Raw genomic sequence first — 20,172 nt, 5'->3', positions numbered from 1 at the left:
GGCATGGTGGCACATGCCCATAATCTCAGCTACTAAGGAGGCTGAAGCAGGAGAATCACTTAAACCCAGGAGGCAGAGATTGCAGTGAGCCTAGAGCATGCCGCTGCGCTCCAGCCTGGGTAACAGAGCGAGACTCTATCAAAAAAAAAAAAAAAAAATTAAATTCAAGATGCACCTAATCAAACATCCCGAAGGATCAAATAGAGAAAATAGAGGCGAGACAAGATTTAAAGAGATAAGACCTGCAAATTTTCTAAAATTGATGACAAACTGAAGTCCACAACTGAAGATGAACAGATTGAAGATCCAACCAGGATAAATAAAAAGAAATATATGCCTAGGCCCATCTTGGTGAAACGAAACACCAAAGATAGAGAGAAGATCTTAACAGCAGCCAGGAAGAAAGTTTACATCATCTACAAAGCCTGGCCATTTCAACCCAGCTGACTTTCCATCAGTAATAGTGGAAGATGGAAGGCATTGGAATGATACCTTGACATAATTGGAACAAAAGCCATTCTCCCTTCAAGACCCTTGACAGCTTTGTTGCCATGAGGGATGAGGAAGGTCACCAGTGAGGACCACTGGGCTCTGGCATCCAAAAAAGCAGGTCACTCATGGAAAGCACTAGAAGCAGAGACGATAGCAAGGAGACTGCCATTGGGACTTTTTTTTTTTTTAATGTATTTATTTTTTGAGACAGGATCTCACTGTGTCACCTAGGCTGGAGTGCAGTGGCATAATCTCGGCTCACTGCAATCTCCACCTCCCAGGTTCAAGCGATTCTCCTGCCTCAGCCTCCCCAGTAGTGGGATTACAGGTGCCTGCCACCATGCTGGGTTAATTTTTGGTTTTTTGGGTTTTGTTAGTTTGTTTGTTTGTTTGTTTTTTGAGATGCAGTCTTGCTTTGTCACTCAGGCTGGACTACAATGGCACGATCTCAGCTCACTGCAGCCTCTGCCTCACAGGTTCAAGTGATTCTCCCCACTCAGCCTCCCGAGTAACTGGGATTACAGGCACCTGCAATCACGCCTGGCTAATTTTTGTATTTTTAGTAGAGACAGGGTTTCACCATGTTGGCCGGGCTGATCTCCAACTCCTGACCTCAAGTGATCTGCCCGCCTCGGCCTCCCAGTGTGCTGGGATTACAGGCGTAAGTCACCGTGCCCAGTCTTGCCACTGGGACTTTAAGAGCAGCAAATCTGTTATGAGCAAAGTTTTTCCTGGACACAAATGAAATATCCCCCCGAGAATCCTGCAACCTAGTGTAAGAAGCTTGTAGAGAGGAGATGCTGAGGTCCTCCATGTGGAAAATAATGAGTTATTGAAATTCAGGCATTAATGTTAATGTGACCCCATTTGTATTCAGTCTAATTGGGACTGGACTTTTTTGCTTTTAGGGTCGACTAACTGACCAATAAATTCTAAATTTTGTTTACAAACTTTGGCTTAGGTTAAGCACTGAATCCATTTGTCTCAGATACACTCTATTGCCCAGATAGTAAGTGAATGTATTAGCATATAAATGAGATTCTGAAACAAAGACGTCAAGATATGGAAGAAGCTGGGTGCAGTGGTGCATTCCTGTAGTTCCAGCTACTCAGAAGGCTGAGGTGGGAGGATCACTTGAGCCCAAGAGGTGGACGCTACAATGGGCCGTGACTGCACCACTGCACTTCAGCCTGGGGAACAGAGCCAGACCCTGTCTCAAAAAATAAATAAATAAATAAAATAAAAACTAAACAAAGAGATTCAGAAAAACAATGGCTGAAATAAGAAACAAGTGTAATAATCTCTCTCACCTAAGAATCCAGAAGGAGGCAGATGGTCTGACACAAGCAGGGGGCTCCACTGCACAAAGTCACCCAGAAACCCAGTTCTTTCTATCTCGCTGATCCATTATCTCCAGGATATGTCTTCATCTGTATGCCAACCTGGCTCACCACAGTGTCCTTATTCGAGTCATCATGAAATGGGTAAAGAGAAAAAGTAGACAGCAAGCATTTCTTTTTAAGGAAGCAACACAGAAGTTACATTGTTTTTCCACTCATACTCTATTGCTGGGACCTTGTTCACATGACCTTATATAGCTGCAAGAGAAGCTGGGAAATGTAGTCTCTAACTGGGCAACCATGGGCCCTGCTGCTACTCAAGGGAGTTCTATTCCCAAAAGTAGGAAGCGGAGAGGGATTTCTGGGACAGATGACAATGTCTGCCGTGAAGGGACAGGAGATCAAAAAGAGGATGCTACAGTTAACTCACAATTATTTTTAAGAAATAGTAATAATAGCTACCACTTATGTACAATGTACCAGGCACTATCCTAAGCATTTGTATCAACTCCTTTAATCCTCAACTCTCTGAGGTAGTTACTATTATTAATCCCATTTTGTAAATGAGAAAAAGACATAGACTAAATAATGTGACACATGTCTAGTAAGTGGTACAACTAGAATGTTAAAACTCTTTAGTCAAAGCCTTAAGAAAATTCATTTTCAAACAGTGATTTTGGTCAGTGCACTGGTTTGCACCTGTAATCCCGGCTGTTCAGGAGGCTGAGGTGGGAGGGTCACTTGAGGCCAGGAGTTTAAAACCATCCTGGGCAACTTAGCAAGACCCCATCTCTAAAAATAATCTTAAAAATTGGCTGGGTATGGTGACTTGCACCTGTTAGTCCTAGCTACTCAGTAGGCTGAGGCAGGAGAATCACTTTAGTGTAGGAGTTGGATGCTGCAATGAGTTATGATCATGTCACTGCACTCCAGCCTAGGCAATGGACCAAGACCTCATCTCTTAAAAAAAAAAAAAAAAGTGACTTTGCATTCACCTATAAAGTAATTATTTGAGGAAATGCAAAGAACATTTCTAGGACTATGAAAAAGAAAGCTAGCAAAGCGACTAGTTTCTAGTTTAGTGCAAGGAAGACAAACCATTTACCAAATAGAGGAAAAAAAATTCTCTCTAGTTATCTCTAAAAGTAACTGCTTTGAGAACATAATCTATTTGCCCTTAGGATGAAGTCAGAGCAGTTTCAATCTCAGGATCCAATCTTTCTGCCAAATATGGTCTCTATTACTAACTCCTTTGGCTAGAAATCTTTGGGAGCCAAAGAATATTCCTTTCCTTTCCCTAATATACAGATGCTGAGAGCAAACATTTGTCTCCTGGGAATCTTGGCAGGAAAAAAAATCTAAGATTTTTTTTTTTTTTTTTTTTTTTTTTTCCACCAAGCTACTTTGGGAATTAAGGTCATTAAAGACTAATAGCAGCTGCTACTTACTTAGCAAATGGAGCTAATCAGCCTTCCACACATGGGAAGTATCTAAATACACCACTGCTGCTAAATCCCAGTCTTGACTACGTTGATATCCATTCCCCTCCTGACCAGGTAATTAGAAAGAACTGGATAATCACTTTAGCCAAATAGCAGATGCAGTGATATATCACACCTGTCCACAAGCTGTGTCGCAGGATAAGAGGTGGAAAGTGCCTCTGGGTTGAGAAATATCACGATAAAAATGATGCATCATAGAAGCTGAAATTCACAGAGCCAGCCCCTGTGAGAAGTACCTGACACAGGAGCAGTGGAGACTCATAGAGTGGGCATGTTACAGACCCACCAGGTTTGTATACCTGCTGTGCAGTAACATACGAATCCACCAAGACAACAGGGTTTGCAGCAGAGAAAAGAGTTTAATGATCACAGGGCAGCTGAGTGAGGAGAGAGGAGGAATCCCCAAATCTGTCTCCCCAAGGAGTTCTGAGCTGGGGTTTTAAGAGGATCATGGAGGGCAAGGACTGGAAAATTGGAGTCTGACTGGTTGGGGTAAGGAGGATGAAATCATCAAGATATGGAAACTCCATTCTTTGGTAAGTCAGCTCTTTGTGGGGTCCTTCAGACCAGTTGACATCAGTAGTTTCACTGGCCAGGCACGGTGGCTCACACCTGTAATCCCAGCACTTTGGGAGGCCAAGGCCTGTCTCTTATACACATCTAGATGTGTATAAGAGACAGGAGAAACCCCATCTCTACTAAAAATACAAAATTAGCCAGGTGTGGTGGTGCGTACCTGTAGTCCCAGCTACTCAGGAGGCTGAGGCAGGAGAATCGCTTGAACCCGGGAGGCGGAGGCTGTGATGAGCCGAGATCACGCCATTGCACTCCAACCAGGGCAACAAGAGCAAAACTCCATCTCAAAAAAATAAGAGGTAGTAGTTTCACCAATATGCAGGGTCTGAAAAAAACATCTCAAATAGAAAATTTAATGCCTCACAATGCTTAGGATGACATCTATAGAGCAGTTAAGGGAAACTATAATCTTGTAACAGGGTCTACATGATTCTGATGCAATAGGAAGCAAACAGCTATAAGGAAGCAGGCCAGAGAGCAAGGTGACTTAATGGTTAACACTGAATGTGCTACAAGCTTGGCTTATTTTCACTTCTCCCCCTCCCTTTCTCCCTGATTAATTTTATAAAGTTTATAGGACGATTTCAGGCACAGGGATGCCTGATTGGAAACTATGTCTCCCAGCCTCTCTTGGGGCTGGGTGTAACCAGATGAGTAAGGTCTTGCTGATGCAGGGCAGGTTCTTGGCTTTGCTCAAGAAGGAATTCAAGATTGAGCCGGTGGTTGGAGAAAGCAGCTTTACTGAGGTAGCTGCAGTGTTGCAGCTCTGTGACTACTCCTGCTTCCCATAGGCATTGTACCAAGAGTAGTAATGATTTGTGGTCATACATATACCCACTTTTAATACATGCTAGTTAAGAGCCAGATTATTCAGAAATAGCTAGGAAATGGACGGTAACTTTGGGTGTTGCCATGGCAAGCGGCGGTAGTTTGGGGTGTTGCCATGGCGATGGTAAACTCTCATGGTGCTGGTGGAGGTTTCTTATGGTGATGGGCAACAAAGAGGTGCTTTTGGTGCCTTTAATCTGGTCCAGAGATGAGTCCTGCCTGTCTCCTTTCTTATTGCCAATGAAATGTGAGCCAAAGTGATGAGCTGCTTGCCCAAGTACTGGGACATAGATGTGCCTGAGACCCAGCATCAATCTGTTAGATGAGGACAATGCCCTAAGTAATGACCTAGCAACAAGATGAGAGGAAGCAGGATCCCCAAATGACTGTGTGTAGAACAGCTCCTCCCTGCCAACCTGGACTGCTCATGGCCAAATATTGTGTGAAAGAGAGGTAATCATCTATCCTCCATAAGCCACTGTATCTGGGAGTCCTTTTTGAGGTTTTTCTTTGCTTGTTTGTTTGCTTGGTTTTTTTTGTTTGTTTGTTTGTTTTTGAGACAGAGTCTCGCTCTGTTGCCCAGGCTGGAGTGCCGTGGTGCGATCTCAGCTCACTGCAACCTCTGCCTCCCGGGCTCAAGCGATTCTCCTGCCTCAGCCTCCCAAGTAGCTGAGATTACAGGCCTGCACCACCATACTCAGCCAGTTGTTGTATTTTTAGTAGAGACAAGGTTTCACCATGTTGGCCAGGCTGGCCTCGAACTCCTGACCTCAGGTGATCCACCCGCCTCAGCCTCCCAAAGTGCTGGAATTACAGGCCTGAGCCACTGTGCCCGGGCTTGTTATAGCTTCTTAACCTTTGCCCTAACACAGTAGACTAGTTCATTTAATCTTCACAACAATCCAGTGGGCTGGTTACTATTATTATTCCCGTTTCACAAATAAGGTAACTGAGACTCAGAGGAAGTTAAATATTTCACCCCCCACCCCCATCCCAAAACCAACAAAGAATGCAGACAGAATTGGAAGCCAAGTTGCAAGTCCATGGAGAAGGTTCTGATTCAGTAGGTCCTAGACAGAGGCTGAAATTCTCCATTTCTGGAAAGCCCCCAGCTGGGGCTGATGCTATTGGGCCATGGATTTGAGGAGCAAGGATTTAAACCACTCCACTCCCTTGTCTGCCCTAAGAGTTAGAAACTGACTGTCCAACCCTGAGCAACATAGTGAGACCCCATCTCAACAAATTTTTTTTAAATTAGCTGTACACGATGGTGCACTCCTGTAATCTCAGCTACTTAGGAGGCTGAGGTGGGAGGATCACTTGAGCCCAGGAAGTCGAGGCTACAGTGAGCCATGATCGTACCACTGCACTCCAGCCTAGCTAACAGAGTGAGACCCTACCTCAAAACAAAATATAAAGAAAAAGAAAGAAACTGGCTGGGCACGGTAGCTCACGCCTGTAATTCCAGCACTTTGGGAGATCCACGTGGGTGGATCACCTGAGGTCAGGAGTTCGAGACCAGCCTGGCCAACATGGCGAAACTCCATCTCTACTAAAGATTCAAAAATTAGCTGGGCGTGGTGGTGCACGCCTGTAGTCCCAGCTACTCGGGAGGCTAAGGCAGGAGTACTGCTTGAACCGGGGAGGCAGCAGTTGCAGTGAGCCAAGATCGTGCCACTGCACTCCAGCGTGGGTGACAGAGCAAGACTCTGTCTCAGAAAAAAAAGAAACTGTCCAGATTCCCAAGTTCTAATCTCAGATATCTAAATGACAACCAATAATAGCTTCCTAAAAGTGTTTTGCCCTTTCTGTACTGTTCCCTTCTGGAAATCAGTTGGATTCATATATTCAGTTTTCTTAATAGGCAAATTCTCTTTCAAGCTTTGAATTTCTCCTAGGCAGGTGTCACGCTTCCAAGGAGCAGTTACCATGAAATTGTGAAATATGATGCCACTTTCTGGAGACCTTGTGACAGCTGTGTCACCCTCTGTCTTTTCTTACTCTGGCTCTGTAACCCAAAATAACATTCAATGAGGCTGCTTGGGAAAGGCAACATGTCATTCTGTGCTGTTTCAACAGGAAACATCGACTACAATAAGACAGAAGCACCCTCAGCCTGGAGGGATATTATAATCAACAGCAAAAATCCATTTCAGCACCCAAAACACTTGGGAAATGTATCCTTGTTGCAAACCCAACTTCAGCCTGAAAAATCATCACATTCTAAAAGTAAACCAAAGGCTGGTTCCGGTGGTTCATGCCTATAATCCCAGCAGTTTGGGAGGCCAAGGCAGGAAGATCACTTGAGGCCAGGAGTTTGAGACAACCCTAGACAACACAGGAAGACCCCGTCTCTGCAAAAAAAAAAAAAAATTAAGGCCGGGCTTGGTGGCCCATGCCTGTAATCTGAGCACTTGGGAGGCTGAGGCAGGCAGACCACTTGAGGCCAGGAATTCGAGACCAGCCTGGCCAACATGGGGAAACCCTGTCTCTACTAAAAATACAAAAATTAGTCGGCATGGTAGTGCGCACCTGTAGCCTCAGCTACTCCGGAGGCTGAGGCAGAAGAATCGCTTGAGCCTAAGAAGCAGAGATTGCAGTGAGTTGAGATTGTGCCACTGCACTCCAGCCTGGGTGACAAAAAAAAAAAAAAAAAATTAAAACAATTAGCCTGGCATGGTGGCATATGCCTGTAGTCCTAACTATTCAAGGCAAGAGGATTGCTGGAGCTGAGGAGTTCAAAGTTACAGCGGGCTATGATCAAGCCACTGGACTCCAGCCTGGGCTGCAGAGCAAGACCCTGTCTCAAAAAAAAAAAAAAAAAGAAAGTGCCAGGGGAGCTTATTGGTGACTCTGGGATGTCCAAAGATAAATCTGGCTTCAAACATGGCTAGATTCAGGGCTGCCAAAGATAATATTAGGAGTCACACTCTCTCTCCATCTGTCAATTCTGCCACCCACAGGATCTCCCCCTCTCCCGTAACCACCATGAGAGCTATGGTGGATAGGATTGCATTTTTATTTATGTATTTATGAGACAGAGACAGAGTCTTGCTCTGTCGCCCAGGCTGGAGTGCAGTGGCACTCTCTCGGCTCACTGTAACCTCCGCCTCCCGAATTTAAGCGATTCTCCTGCCTCAGCCTCCTGGATAGCTGGGATTACAGGCGCCCGCCACCATTCCTGGCTAATTTTTGTATTTTTAGTAGAGACGGAGTTTCACCATGTTGGCCAGGCTGGTCTTGAACTCCTAACCTCAAGTGATCCCCACCCGCCTTGGCCTCCCAAAGTGCTGAGATTACAGGTGTGAGCCACCAGCCTGGCCGGATTGCATTTTCAGAAATGCAGTACCTCTGCACTCTGCATGTGACTGTGCCCTCTCACTGTGGGTAAAGTATATTTCCTCACCACACTGATACTGGGCTTGGTCATGTGACTTCCTCTGGCATATGCGATGTCAGCAGATGTGAACAACAGATGTAAACGTGCCCGCAGGACTTAGCTGAGCTCTTTCGATCAAGTATTCTGCCAGGAGAAGAGCATGCCCCAGGGAATTGCTTACCCTTATCCTGAGTATTATCAAATGTGGAGCAGAGTAAACGCAGCCTTGGACTTGGCACCGACAGAACCCAACCAATCCAACAGCCTGAAGCAGAGTCATTTATCCAAGTCTTGAATGGAGGATCGGCTAAGCCAAACTGGACCTTTAGACCCATGGGCAGAAGAATAAAGGCTTATTGTGAGTAAGCAAGCCTCTGAGTTTCGGGTGGTTTGTTATATGGCATTATTATAGTAACAACTGTAATCCCAGCATTTTGGGAGGCCAAGACAGGAAGATCACTTGAGGCCAGGAATTTGAGACAAGCCTAGGCAACACAGGAAGACCCCATCTCTGAAAAAAAAAAAAAAAAAAAATTAAGGCCGGGCGGCCCATGCCTGTAATCCCAGCACTTGGGAGGCTGAGGCAGGCGGGTCACTTGAGGCCAGGAATTCCAGACCAGCCTGATCAACATGGGGAAACCCTGTCTCTACTAAAAATACAAAAATTAGCCGGCATGGTAGTGTGCATCTATAGTCTCAGCTATTCCGGAGGCTGAGGCAGAAGAATCGAGATTGTGCCACTGCACTCTAGCCTGAGTGACAGAGCAAGACTGACTCAAAAAAAAAAAAAAAAATTAAAGCAATTAGCCTGGCATGGTGGCATGTGCCCGTATTCCTGAGTCATTATCCACACACCACTCAACATTCACGTGCAAGAGTGTCATTCATCACCTGCACCCAGAACCAACACCAGCAAAAGAAATAAAATCTCATACAAAAATGCACCTACAGGGCTGGGCACAGTGGCTCATGTCTGTAATCCCAACACTTTGGGAGGCCGAGGTGGGGGGATCACCTGGGGTTGGGAGTTTGAGACCAGCCTGACCAACATGACCAACATGTAGAAACCCTGTCTCTACTAAAAATACAAAATTAGTCAGGTGTGGTGGTGCATGCCTGTAATCCCAGCTACTTGGGAGGCTGAGGCAGGAGATTTGCTTGAACCCAGGGGGCAGAGGTTGCAGTGAGCCGAGATTGTGCCATTGCACTCCAGCCTGGGCAACAAGAGTGAAACTCTGTCTCAAAAATAAATAAATAAATAAATAAAAGAAAAAGAAAAAGAAAATGCACCTAAAACCTGGGTGTGGTGGCACACGCCTGTGGTCCCGGCTACTCGGGAGGCTGAGGCAGGAGGATTGCTTGAGCCCAGGAGGTTGAGGCTGCAGTGAGCCATGTTCGTGCCACTGCACTCCAGCCTGGGGAACAGAGTGAGACCCCGTTTCCAAAAAAAATTATTATCCTACTATTGATAGATATTTGAGTTTCAAGTTTTGGCTAAAAAGGCTGCCATAAACATTCTTCTCCATGTGTTTTGGTGCATATAACCACCCATTTCTATTGACATACACCTAGCTGTAGAATTGCTAGATTGTAAGATAAATGTATATTTAGCTTCAGTGGATCCTTCCAGTTTTCCAAAGTGGCTGTACTAATTTGCACTCCTATCAGTAATGTATGAGCCTTCCTTCCCGTCACTCCACAGCTTCACCCACACTTAGTATTTATTGTCAGTCCTTTTATTTATTTACTTACTTATTTATTTATTTATTTGTTTTGAGACAGAGTCTCACTCTTGTCACCCAGGCTGGAGTGCAATGGTACGATCTCAGCTCACTGCAACCTCCACCTCCCGGATTCAAGCAATTCTCATGCCTCAGCCTCCCCAGTAGCTGGGATCACAGGTGTGAGTCACCACGGCCGGCTAATTTTTGTATTTTTAGTAGAGACAGGGTTTCACCATGTTGGTCAGGCTGGTCTCGAACTCCTGACCTTAGGTGATCCTCCCATCTCAGCCTCCCAAAGTGCTGGGATTATAGGCGTGAGCCACCGGGCCTGGCCTGGTCAGTCCTTTAAATATTAGCCATTTGGATGGAGATATAGTTAATTTGTATTTCTCTACTCTGCAAGGGTGTTAATTACCTTATTGTATATTGGCCGCTTTTTCTTTTTTCTTTTTTTTTTTTTTTGAGGTGGATTCTTGCTTTGTCACCCGGGCTGGACTGCAGTGGCACGATCTCAGCTCACTAAAACCTCTGTCTCCTGGGTTCACGTGATTCTTGTGCCTGAGCCTCCCAAGTAACTGGGATTACAGGCACGCGCCACCATGCCCAGCTAAATTTTGTATTTTTCATAGAGACAGTTTTGACATGTTGGCCACGCTGGTCTAGAACTCCTGACCTCAAGTGATCCACCTGCCTTGACCTCCCAAAGTGCTAGGATTACAGGTGTGAGCCACCATGCCCAGCCTCACTTTTTCATCTTTGTTTTGTGAAGTGCGTGTTTAAGTCTTCACCCACTTTCTTATTCACTTACCTGACTTACTGATTTGTGGGAGTTCTTTATATATTCCGAATATGAGTCCTTTGAGATAAGACATGATGCAAATGTCTTCTCCCAGTTTGTGACTTGACTTTTCACTCTCTTCATGGGATCTCTGATGAATAAAAGTTCTTAATTTTAATGAAGTCTAATTAATCAGTATTTTACTTTATAATTAGTGCTTTTTGGGATCTGATTCAGCTTATCCAAGCCAAATAATATACCTTCTCCTTGAAATTCACAAAAGTCCACTCAAATGTTAGGTGTTTTTATTAGCAAAATTTCAAAAATGTTTAAGTATTTATTACTTTTTACTCAAAAAAAGAGGAAGATATGTTTCTGTTATTATTTCTCTGTAATAAAAGACGATATACGAGTCTACAATTCTTAGTGTTTGTCTGTTTGATTGCCTGTTTGTTTGTTTCTGAGACAGAATTTTGCTCTATTACCCAGGCTGCAGTGCAGTGGCATGATCTCGGCTCACTGCAACCTCCGCCTCTTGGGTTCCAGCAATTCTCCTGCCTCAGCCTCCTGAGTAGCTGGGATTACAGGTACATGCCACCACATCCAGCTAATTTTTTATATTTTTAGTAGAGACAGGGTTTCTCCATGTTGGCCAGGCTGGTCTCGAACTCCTGATCTCAAGTGATCCACCCGCCTCAGCCTCACAAAGTGCTGGGATTACAGGTGTGAGCCACCATGCCCCACCTGTTTGTTTGTTTTGGAATGATCTCGCTCTGTCACCAAGGCTGGAGGGGAGTGGTGCCATCATAGTTCACTGCAGCCTCAACCTCCCAGGCTCAAGCAATCCTCCCAACTCAGCCTCCCAAGCAGCTGGGACTACAGACAGACACTACTATGCCTGGCTAATTTTTTTTATTTTTTTGTGCATACGGGGTCTCACTATGTTGCCTAGGCTGGCCCTGAACTTCTGGGCTCATGCAATTCTCCCAGCTCAGCCACCCAAAGTGTTGGAATTATAGTCTTGAGCCACGGCACCCAGCCTACAACTCTTGTATTAATGTTGCCTTCAAAGGCAGTTTGGGCCACGTGCAATTTTTGCCTCTGTCCCTGCCTTCCTAACCTACACCCTGTAGAAGGTGCAACTCCACTGTAAAAACAACTGCGGCTCCTCAAATATCCCATGTGCTGCCTACGTTTCCCAGTATCCCTTGTGCCTTGATTAGCATCATGTGATTAGTTTTGGCCAATGGGCTGTAAGCATAAATGATGCATGCCATTTCCAGACTGAGGCAGTGAAAAACTGGCATTCCTCCTCTCTCCCTCTTCCCCCTGCCCAATAACCTTGGAAACCATATGTTCTAGACGGGAGAAGAGGGCTGGCCAACCTGTCTCAGACTGTGCATGAGTGAGAAATAAGCTTTTGTTTTACTAAGCCACTAGATTTCAGGACTTAACTATTGCAGCAGCTGGCATTCCTTAGTCTAACTAATACCCAGAGAGAAGCAGGACAGCCATTAATAGGAACTACCAAGGCTCTGCAAGTTGCATGCATGTCCTGACAGTTCCTTTGTCCTCAGCTCAGTACTGAGGTTATCTTTGGCAAAGTTCTCCATCACTGACTTTCTTAGGTCAGATTCTCCCAAAAGCAGTCCTTCAGACAAGGATCTAGGTGCAAATAATTTATTAAGAAGTGTTCCCGGCCGGGCACGGTGGCTCACGCCTGTAATCCTAGCACTTTGAGAGGCCAAGACGGGCAGATCACCTGCGGTCAGGAGTTTGAGACCAGCCTGGCCAACATGACGAAACCTCGTATGTACTAAAAATACAAAAATTAGCCCGGTGTGGTGGTGGGTGCCTGTAATCCCAGCTACTTAGAAGGCTGAGGCAGGAGAATTACCTGAACCCATAAGGCGGAGATTGCAGTTAGCCAAGATCACACCACTGCACTCCAGCCTGGGTTCTCCGCCTCCTGGGTGCCCACAGAGAGGCTCTCTGGTGCCCACAGAGAGGCTGTGACTCAGGAGGGCAGGTGGCACTCCACGATCCCCCAAAGCAGCCAAGCCAGGTGGGATGCCAGAGTGAGACGTGGTCTCAAAAAAAAAAAAAAGAAAAAAGAAGTGTTTCCAGGGTAATCAATAAGGGGGTGGTGGGGAAAGCAGAAGGACAGGGAAAACAAAGAAGCAAAACAAATATTCAATGTCAGTTGAAGTCTCACGCCCAGACTCTTCTAGCCAGGGACCCCTGGGGCACAAATTATACCTCAAAGCTGGTCCCACCTAGAGACAAAGGAGAAGGGCTTTGGACCCTGTATTCATCGGCTTGGGCTGCTACAACAAAATGCCACAGATTTAGTGACTTAAGAGAAATTTATCTTCTCCCAGTTTTGGAGGCTGAGAAGTTCAAGTCCAAGGTGCCAGCAAAGTCAGTGTCTGCAGAAGGCTCTCCCCTTGGGCTACAGACAACTACCTTCTCGTGTGTCCCCACGTGGCCTTTCTCTCATGCATGAAGAGAGAGACAGAAACAGAAAGAACTCTTTGGTGTCTCTCTCTCTTTCTATTTTTGTTTGTTTGTTTGTTTGTTTGTTTTGAGACAGAGTCTCACCCTGTCGCCCAGGTTGGAGTGCAATAGCGCAATCTCAGTTCACTGCAACCTCTGCCTCCCAAGTTCAAGCGATTCTCCTGCCTCAGCCTCCCAAGTAGCTGGGATTACAAGCATGCACCACCGCGCCTGGCTAATTCTTCTATTTTTAGTGGAGACGGGGTTTCACCATCTTGGCCAGGCTGGTCTCAAACTCCTGACCTCAAGTGATCCACCCCCCTCAGCCCCTCAAAGTGCTGGGATTACAGGCATGAGCCACTGCACCCGGCCTCTCTCTGTCTTTTTAAGAGACAGGGTCTTGCTCTATTGCCCAAGCTGGAGTGCAGTGGCAGAATCATAGCTCACTGCAGCCTTTCATTCCTGGACTCAAGGAATTCTCCCACCTCAGCGTCTCTAGTAGCTATGATTACAGATGTACACTACCACACCTGGATAGTTATTTTTTCATGTATTTTTGTGGAGATGGTCTCGCTATGTTGCCCAGGCTGGGTCTCAAACTCCTGGGCTCAAGCAATCCTTCCACCTCAGCCTCCCAAAGCATTGGGATTACATGTGCCAGCCACGGCACCTTGGCCTGCTGCCTCTTTTTATAAGGACGCTAATGCTATTGGGCCCCACCCTGAATACTTCATTTAACCTTAATTGCCTCCTAAAGGTCTTATCTCTGAATACAGTCACATCGCGGGGCACAGGGATTTGGAGGGCACACAAACATTTAGTCCATAACTGACCCCTAAACCTATTGATGACTGGCTGCCCAGGAAGGTTGAGCGAGGTAGCTCCAAGGCATTCTGGTCCTCCATGTGGGCAGGGCAGCTCCAGGGCCCAAGAATAACTTCTGAAGGTCACAGGTGTGAGCAGGTAGCAGGTAAGCATTAAGAAACCAGGAGATGGGCGTGCCGAGGTGGGGTGAGGTCTGTGTGTAGCCGCCCACACTGCCTGCTACTCTAATGCTGTATCAGCAAGAAACAGCTTATAAATTCCTGTTGTAATGGGGGAAGCAAACTTTAATCATACATCTGCAGATTTCTTTCACTCTACGCCAGCCTGCAGATCTCTTCTGCTAGAGTTAAAAATTTCCACGGAATTATCTCCAGTCTCCTCTCACAGTCTGGTAATTTGGCCAAAAGAAATCCCAGATGTTTCAAAAAAATCCCTAATAGTGACTGCAGGGCTTTGATTTCTCCTCATCCAGTCGGCCCCAGGGCAATGCCAAGCCCTGGTTGGTGTCCTTGTCAAATTGCTCCGAGACTGAGCAAAAAAAAACGGAGAAACTTGTGCCCAAAGCCCAATCAAGCATTTGTCTTAAAAAGCGCACTTGCCTTGAAAGCCAGCCAACTTCTGTGAAATAGAAAAGATTCCATTTTCTGCTTCTATTTCTTGGCCCTTGAACAGGCAGTGACTCAAGACTCAAGTCAGTGGTTGGTGCAGCTGCAATGAGACATCCGTCAGTGAGCTGGCATCTCTGACAATGGCGTGTGCCCACAGAGAGGCTGTGACTCAGGAGGGCAGGTGGCACTCCACGATCCCCCAAAGCAGCCAAGCCAGGTGGGGTGCCAAGCATCCCAGGTGCTCCTGAGCTGGAAGACCGACAGTTTTCTACCAGTTGAAGTCGTGTTTGGCAAAGAAACCATTCAGCCCTTTAACAGATATTGACAGCCTGTTAGTTTCCAAAATGGGGTCAAAAGATGGAGATTCTCCTTTGACGGTGTCAGCGGGTGCATAATGGATGTGTGGATGTTCTTTGTGCTCAGAAACGTCTGCAGTTCTATCCAGTTGCATGCTGAAGGGAGGTGGGGAGTTGCCAACTCCTCCACGACCCATTTCAAAATATTAAAAGAATTGTTAGCAATTCTAAGGTTGCTGGCAAAAATGTCTCCTTGGTTTTCTTCCCCCCACTTCAAATCACAAACCAACCCAGCCATTTCTAGGATACACAGCTCTGCTGGGATCCTATTCCATGTGCTATAGGAGACTGCAAAGCAAAGTCTTTTCTTTTTTTCTTTTTTTCTGAGTCAGGATCTCACTCTGTCCCCCAGACAGCGGGAGTGCGACGGTGCAAACATGGCTCACTGCAGCCTTGACTTCCTGGGCTCAAGCAATCCTCCTACCTCAGCCTCTCCTGAGTAAGACAAAATTTTACTGGGGCAACTTGAACTCTTTGTAAGGTTTTACCTTTTCAACTTGTGCTTTCTTTCTTTTCTTTTCTTTTCTTTTCTTTTCTTCTTTTTTTGTTTTGTTTTGAGATGGAGTTTCACTCTTGTTGCCCAGGCTGGAGTGCAGTGGCACAATCTCGACTCACTGCAACCTCCGCCTCCCTGCTTCAAGCGATTCTCCTGCCTCAGCCTCCTGAGTAGCTAGGATTACAGGCAGCCATCACCAAGCCCGGCTAATTTTTGTATTTTTAGTAGAGACGGGGTTTCACCATGTTGGCCAGGCTGGTCTCGAACTCCTGACCTCAGATGATCCACCCACCTCGACCTCCCAAAGTGCTGGGATACAGGCGTAAGCCACCATGCCCGGCCTTAAGCCACTGCGCCCAGCCTGCTTTCTTTTTTATTGTTATTGTTGTTATTATTATTATTATTATTATTATTATTATTATTTTTAGAGACAAGGTCCCACTCTGTTGCCCAGGCTAGAGTGCAGTGGCACAATCATAGCTCATTGTAACCTCAAACTCCTGGGCTCAAGCGATCCTCCCACCTCAGCCTCCAGAGGAGCTGGGACTACAAGCACACGCTACCTCACTGGGCTAATTTATTTTTTATTTTTTAGAGATAGGGTCTTGCTATGTTGCCCAAGCTGGTCTTGGACTCCTGACCTCAAGCAGTCCTCCTGCCTTGACCTCTAAAAGTGCTGGGATTACAGGCATGAGCCACTGCACCCAGCTTAAATTATACTTTCTACACACACAAACACACACACACACAAATAATCAAGTTCGAGTTGCATAGACTTAAGATTCTCAATCTACTTATCTACTTTGAGAATGTCTTAATTTGAATTCCCCCAGGAGCCAAGCCTGAGACAAGGATTTGAGGATAAGCAGACTATTTAGGAAATAGCCCCCAGGAAGCATTGGTAGAGAATAAGTAAGAAAGATGGGGAAGAGAAGGCAGCCAGCAAAGGATATATCCTTAGTGAGTTACTGCTGTGGGCAATAAGGGGTTAATCCCCTGGGAAATGGGAGGTGAAAATGCACTTGACAGTTATCCCACTAGAGGGGCAAAGGAGCCGGGGAATGGATCTGTGACTTCTGTCAGTCATTAGCAGAAGATGGCTCCTGGGGGACTTAGATTCCCCAGCACTTCTGGCTGCCACAGTGAAGACAAAACAGACCCTGGCTGCAAGAGAAAGCCCCCAGGGAAAGAAAGGCAGGTGCTCAGAGCAGGTCTTGGGGAGCTGGAAATGAAGCCACTGTCTGCTAAAGTGATGAGGGTGAGGGGATAAGTGTGACCTTGAGTTCCTGGGGAGCAGAATCTTGCTACATCAGCAGTACTAGGTTTTTGTGACGCAACAATAGAGAAATAGAAACCAAAAGGCTCCATGGATCAGGTAGAGTTAACTTACAGAGAAAAAAAATCCTTTTTTTTCTTTTTGAGACAGAGTTTCGCTTTTTTTTTTTTTTTTTGCCCAAGCCGGAGTGCAATGGCGCGATCTTGGCTCACCGCAACCTCCGCCTCCCAGGTTCAAGCGATTCTCCTGCCTCAGCCTCCCGAGTAGCTGGGATTACAGGCATGCGCCACCACCCCAGCTAATTTTGTATTTTTAGTAGAGACAGGGTGTCTCCATGTTAGTCAGGCTAGTCTTGAACTCCCGACCTCAGGTGATCCACCTGCCTCGGCCTCCCAAAGTGCTGGAATTACAGGCGTGAGTCACCGCGCCCAGCTTTTTTTTTTTTTTTTTTATGAGACAGAGTTTCGCTCTTGTTGCCCAACCTGGAATGCAGCGTCGCGATCTCAACTCACTGCAAGCCCCGCCTCCCGGGTTCAAGAAACTCTCCTGCCTCAGCCTCCCAAGTAACTAGGATTACAGGTGCCCGCCACCATGCCTGGTAATTTTTTGTATTTTTAGTAGAGATGGGGTTTCACCATGTTGGCCAGGCTGGTCTCGAACTCCTGACCTCAGGTCATCCACCCACCTGGGCCTCCCAAAGTGCTGGGATTACAGACATAAGCCACCATGCCCGGCCTAAAAAAGCCTGTTTAAAAATGTTTTAGTCTGGGCACAGTGGCTCAGGCCTATAATGCCAGCACTTTGGGAGACTGAGGTGGGTGGATCACCTAAGGTCAGGAGTTTGAGACCAGCCTGGCTAAGTGGTAAAACCCCGTCTCTACTAAAAATACAAAAATTAGCTGGGCACGGGGGCAGGTGCCTGTAATCCCATCTACTCGGGAGGCTGAGACAGGAGAATCGCTTCGAACCCGGGAGGTGGAGGTTGCAGTGAGCTGAGATCGTGCCACTGCACTCCAGCCTGGGCGACAGAATGAAACTCCATCTCAAAAATAAATAAATGAATAAAAATAAAAATGATTAGCCAGGTGTGGTGGCGCATGCCTGTAGTCCTTGCTACTTGGGAGACTGAGGTGGGAGGATTGCTTGAGCCCAGGAATTCAAGGCTGTAGCGAGCTACGATTGTGCCATTGCACTCCAGCCTTGGCAACAGCATGAGACTCTGTTTCTAAAAACAACAATAATACAATAAAAATAAAAAGGAACAGCCTGCAAGTGACCTTCAGGGTAGTCTAATGGGGTAGGAGCAGGGACACTTACAGCATCTGCTATAGCAGGATACTTTTTTTTTTCCCCCACCCTCTGGAAAATCTGTAAATGCAACAAAGAAATCATGAAGTTGACAAGCCCTCCTTCCCCTTGGGTAGCTGACATTGGCTATATTTCTGGCTATACTGCACCTTCCCATTAGCATCCAGACTTCCCTTTTGAGGGGGAATTGTCTAGCTGAAAGTTGTCTTAACACAAGGACTGTTCCCAACACTAGGCTCCCAGGGCAAGCCTGTGACATACACGTGGCCAACCCAAAGCTCATTGTTTTGGCTCCTGGATGAGTGTCCCAGTGTCATTTGAGAATGTTCGTAGGAAAAATGGCAGAGATGGCATGTAGCCAGAGCTGTTTGCCGTGTGACCTTGGCTCTGAACTCTCTAGCTGGGCTCCAAGGAGGAAGATTTATCTAACACAGACATGCCAAGGATGAACTTCCTATGAACTTTTTATCCAGCGTGAACGCATGAATGTTTGGCAGTAACACACAAGTGACCAGGAGAAGGGATGTGCTGAGCTTTGTTGAAGGCTTCCACAATATCAAGGAAGGAAACTGAACAGAGCTGGCTTTCAGACCTAGAGACCTCCACTCTACCTGCCTCCTATCTTGGGAGAATACTGTCCCCAAGTGACTGGGAGAATTCTGAGGAACCTCTAGGTGCTAATATTGACACCTAAATTCGTGGGTCTGCGGGCTTTTGCCATGGAATGCAATTGTCTTCATTTAGGTTCTCCTAGAAGTAGACAATGACCCAAGGACTCATGGGCAAGTAGTTTAAGAGAGACGCCAGGCAATACCAGTAGGGGAACAGGGGTGTGACACAGAGAAGAGAGGGCAGTCCATAAACGTGCATGATGAGCAAGTTACCTCTGTGGGCAACAAGGGTTCAGTCCTGCTGGAAAATCCTGGGGACTGAGTGGAATACATACCTTAGAGTCATCCCACTTGAGGGGAGAGGGAGCTGGGGTATTTATCCACCAGCTCCCATTGGTCACTGATTAGGAGGGCTTATTAGGGGATGAAGAATGTGGCTGTTAATTCTCAGATACTTCCAGTCTGCTATTCAGTCTTTGGCAGCTTTAAAGAAAGCCCTTAGGGGCCAAGCACAGTGACTCACACCTGTAATCCCAGCACTTTGAGAGACTGAGGCAGGAGGATCGCTTGAGCCTAGCAGTTTGAGACCAGCCTGGGCAACATAACAAGACCTCATCTCTACTAAAAATGAAAAAAAAAAAAAAATAGCCAGGCATAGCCCAGGCATGGTGGCTCACACCTATAATCCCAGCACTTTGGGAGGCTGAGGTAGGCAGACAACCTGAGGTCAGGAGTTCAAGACCAGCCTGGCCATCATGAAAGAAAGCTGTTGGGGGCCGAGTAGAGTGACTCACATCTATAATCCCAGCACTTTGGGAGGCTGAGGTGGGAGGATCGCTTGAGCCCAGGAGGTTGAGGCTGCAATGAGCTATGATCACACCACTGTACTGAGCCTGGATGACAGAGCAAGATCCTGTCTCAAAAAAACAAAAACAAAAAAAAGCCCTTGGGCAAGAAGATACAAATACTGGTAGCTGGTAGCATCTTCCCAGGGTTAGGGCAATTCAACATTAGTATCAGCTACAACAATTTATAACCTTCATGGTATTCGTTAGACCCCCAGAGCTCCCAGAATTTCTGCCCTTCCTCCAAGCCTGTTTTTGCAGCTTCTTGTCTATTCTGTGAACATCTGCACTTGTTTCCATAAAACCCATTCCTTAAATTGAAGATCCACAGAACCCATTCCTATTGCATGCAAACAAAAACCTTGACTGATATACCCTGCCATCTGAAATTTGGAGTGAAATAATCCATAAATAACATAACTGGGCGTTAACAAGGCTTTTCCAGGAGACAATTTTCAAGGTAACCATAATGAATGTATTTATTTATTTATTATTTTATTTATTGAGACGGGGTCTTGATCTGTCACCCCGGCTGGAGTGCAGTGGTGCAATCTCGGCTCACTGTAACCTCCGCCTCCCAGGTTTAAGTGATTCTCCTGCCTCAGCCTCCCAAGTAGCTGGGACTACAGGCACATGCCACTATACCTAGCTAATTGCACTTGGAGACCGCACCATTGCTCTCCAGCCTGGGCAACAAGAGCAAAACTCCATCTCAAAAAATAAAATAAAACC

The sequence above is a fragment of the Mandrillus leucophaeus genome, unplaced genomic scaffold (genome assembly GCF_000951045.1).
Source record: "Mandrillus leucophaeus isolate KB7577 unplaced genomic scaffold, Mleu.le_1.0 Scaffold230, whole genome shotgun sequence".
Classification (NCBI taxonomy): Eukaryota; Metazoa; Chordata; class Mammalia; order Primates; family Cercopithecidae; genus Mandrillus; species Mandrillus leucophaeus.
The sequence above is the reverse complement of the archived record's forward strand: the minus strand, read 5'-3'. Positions refer to the sequence as shown.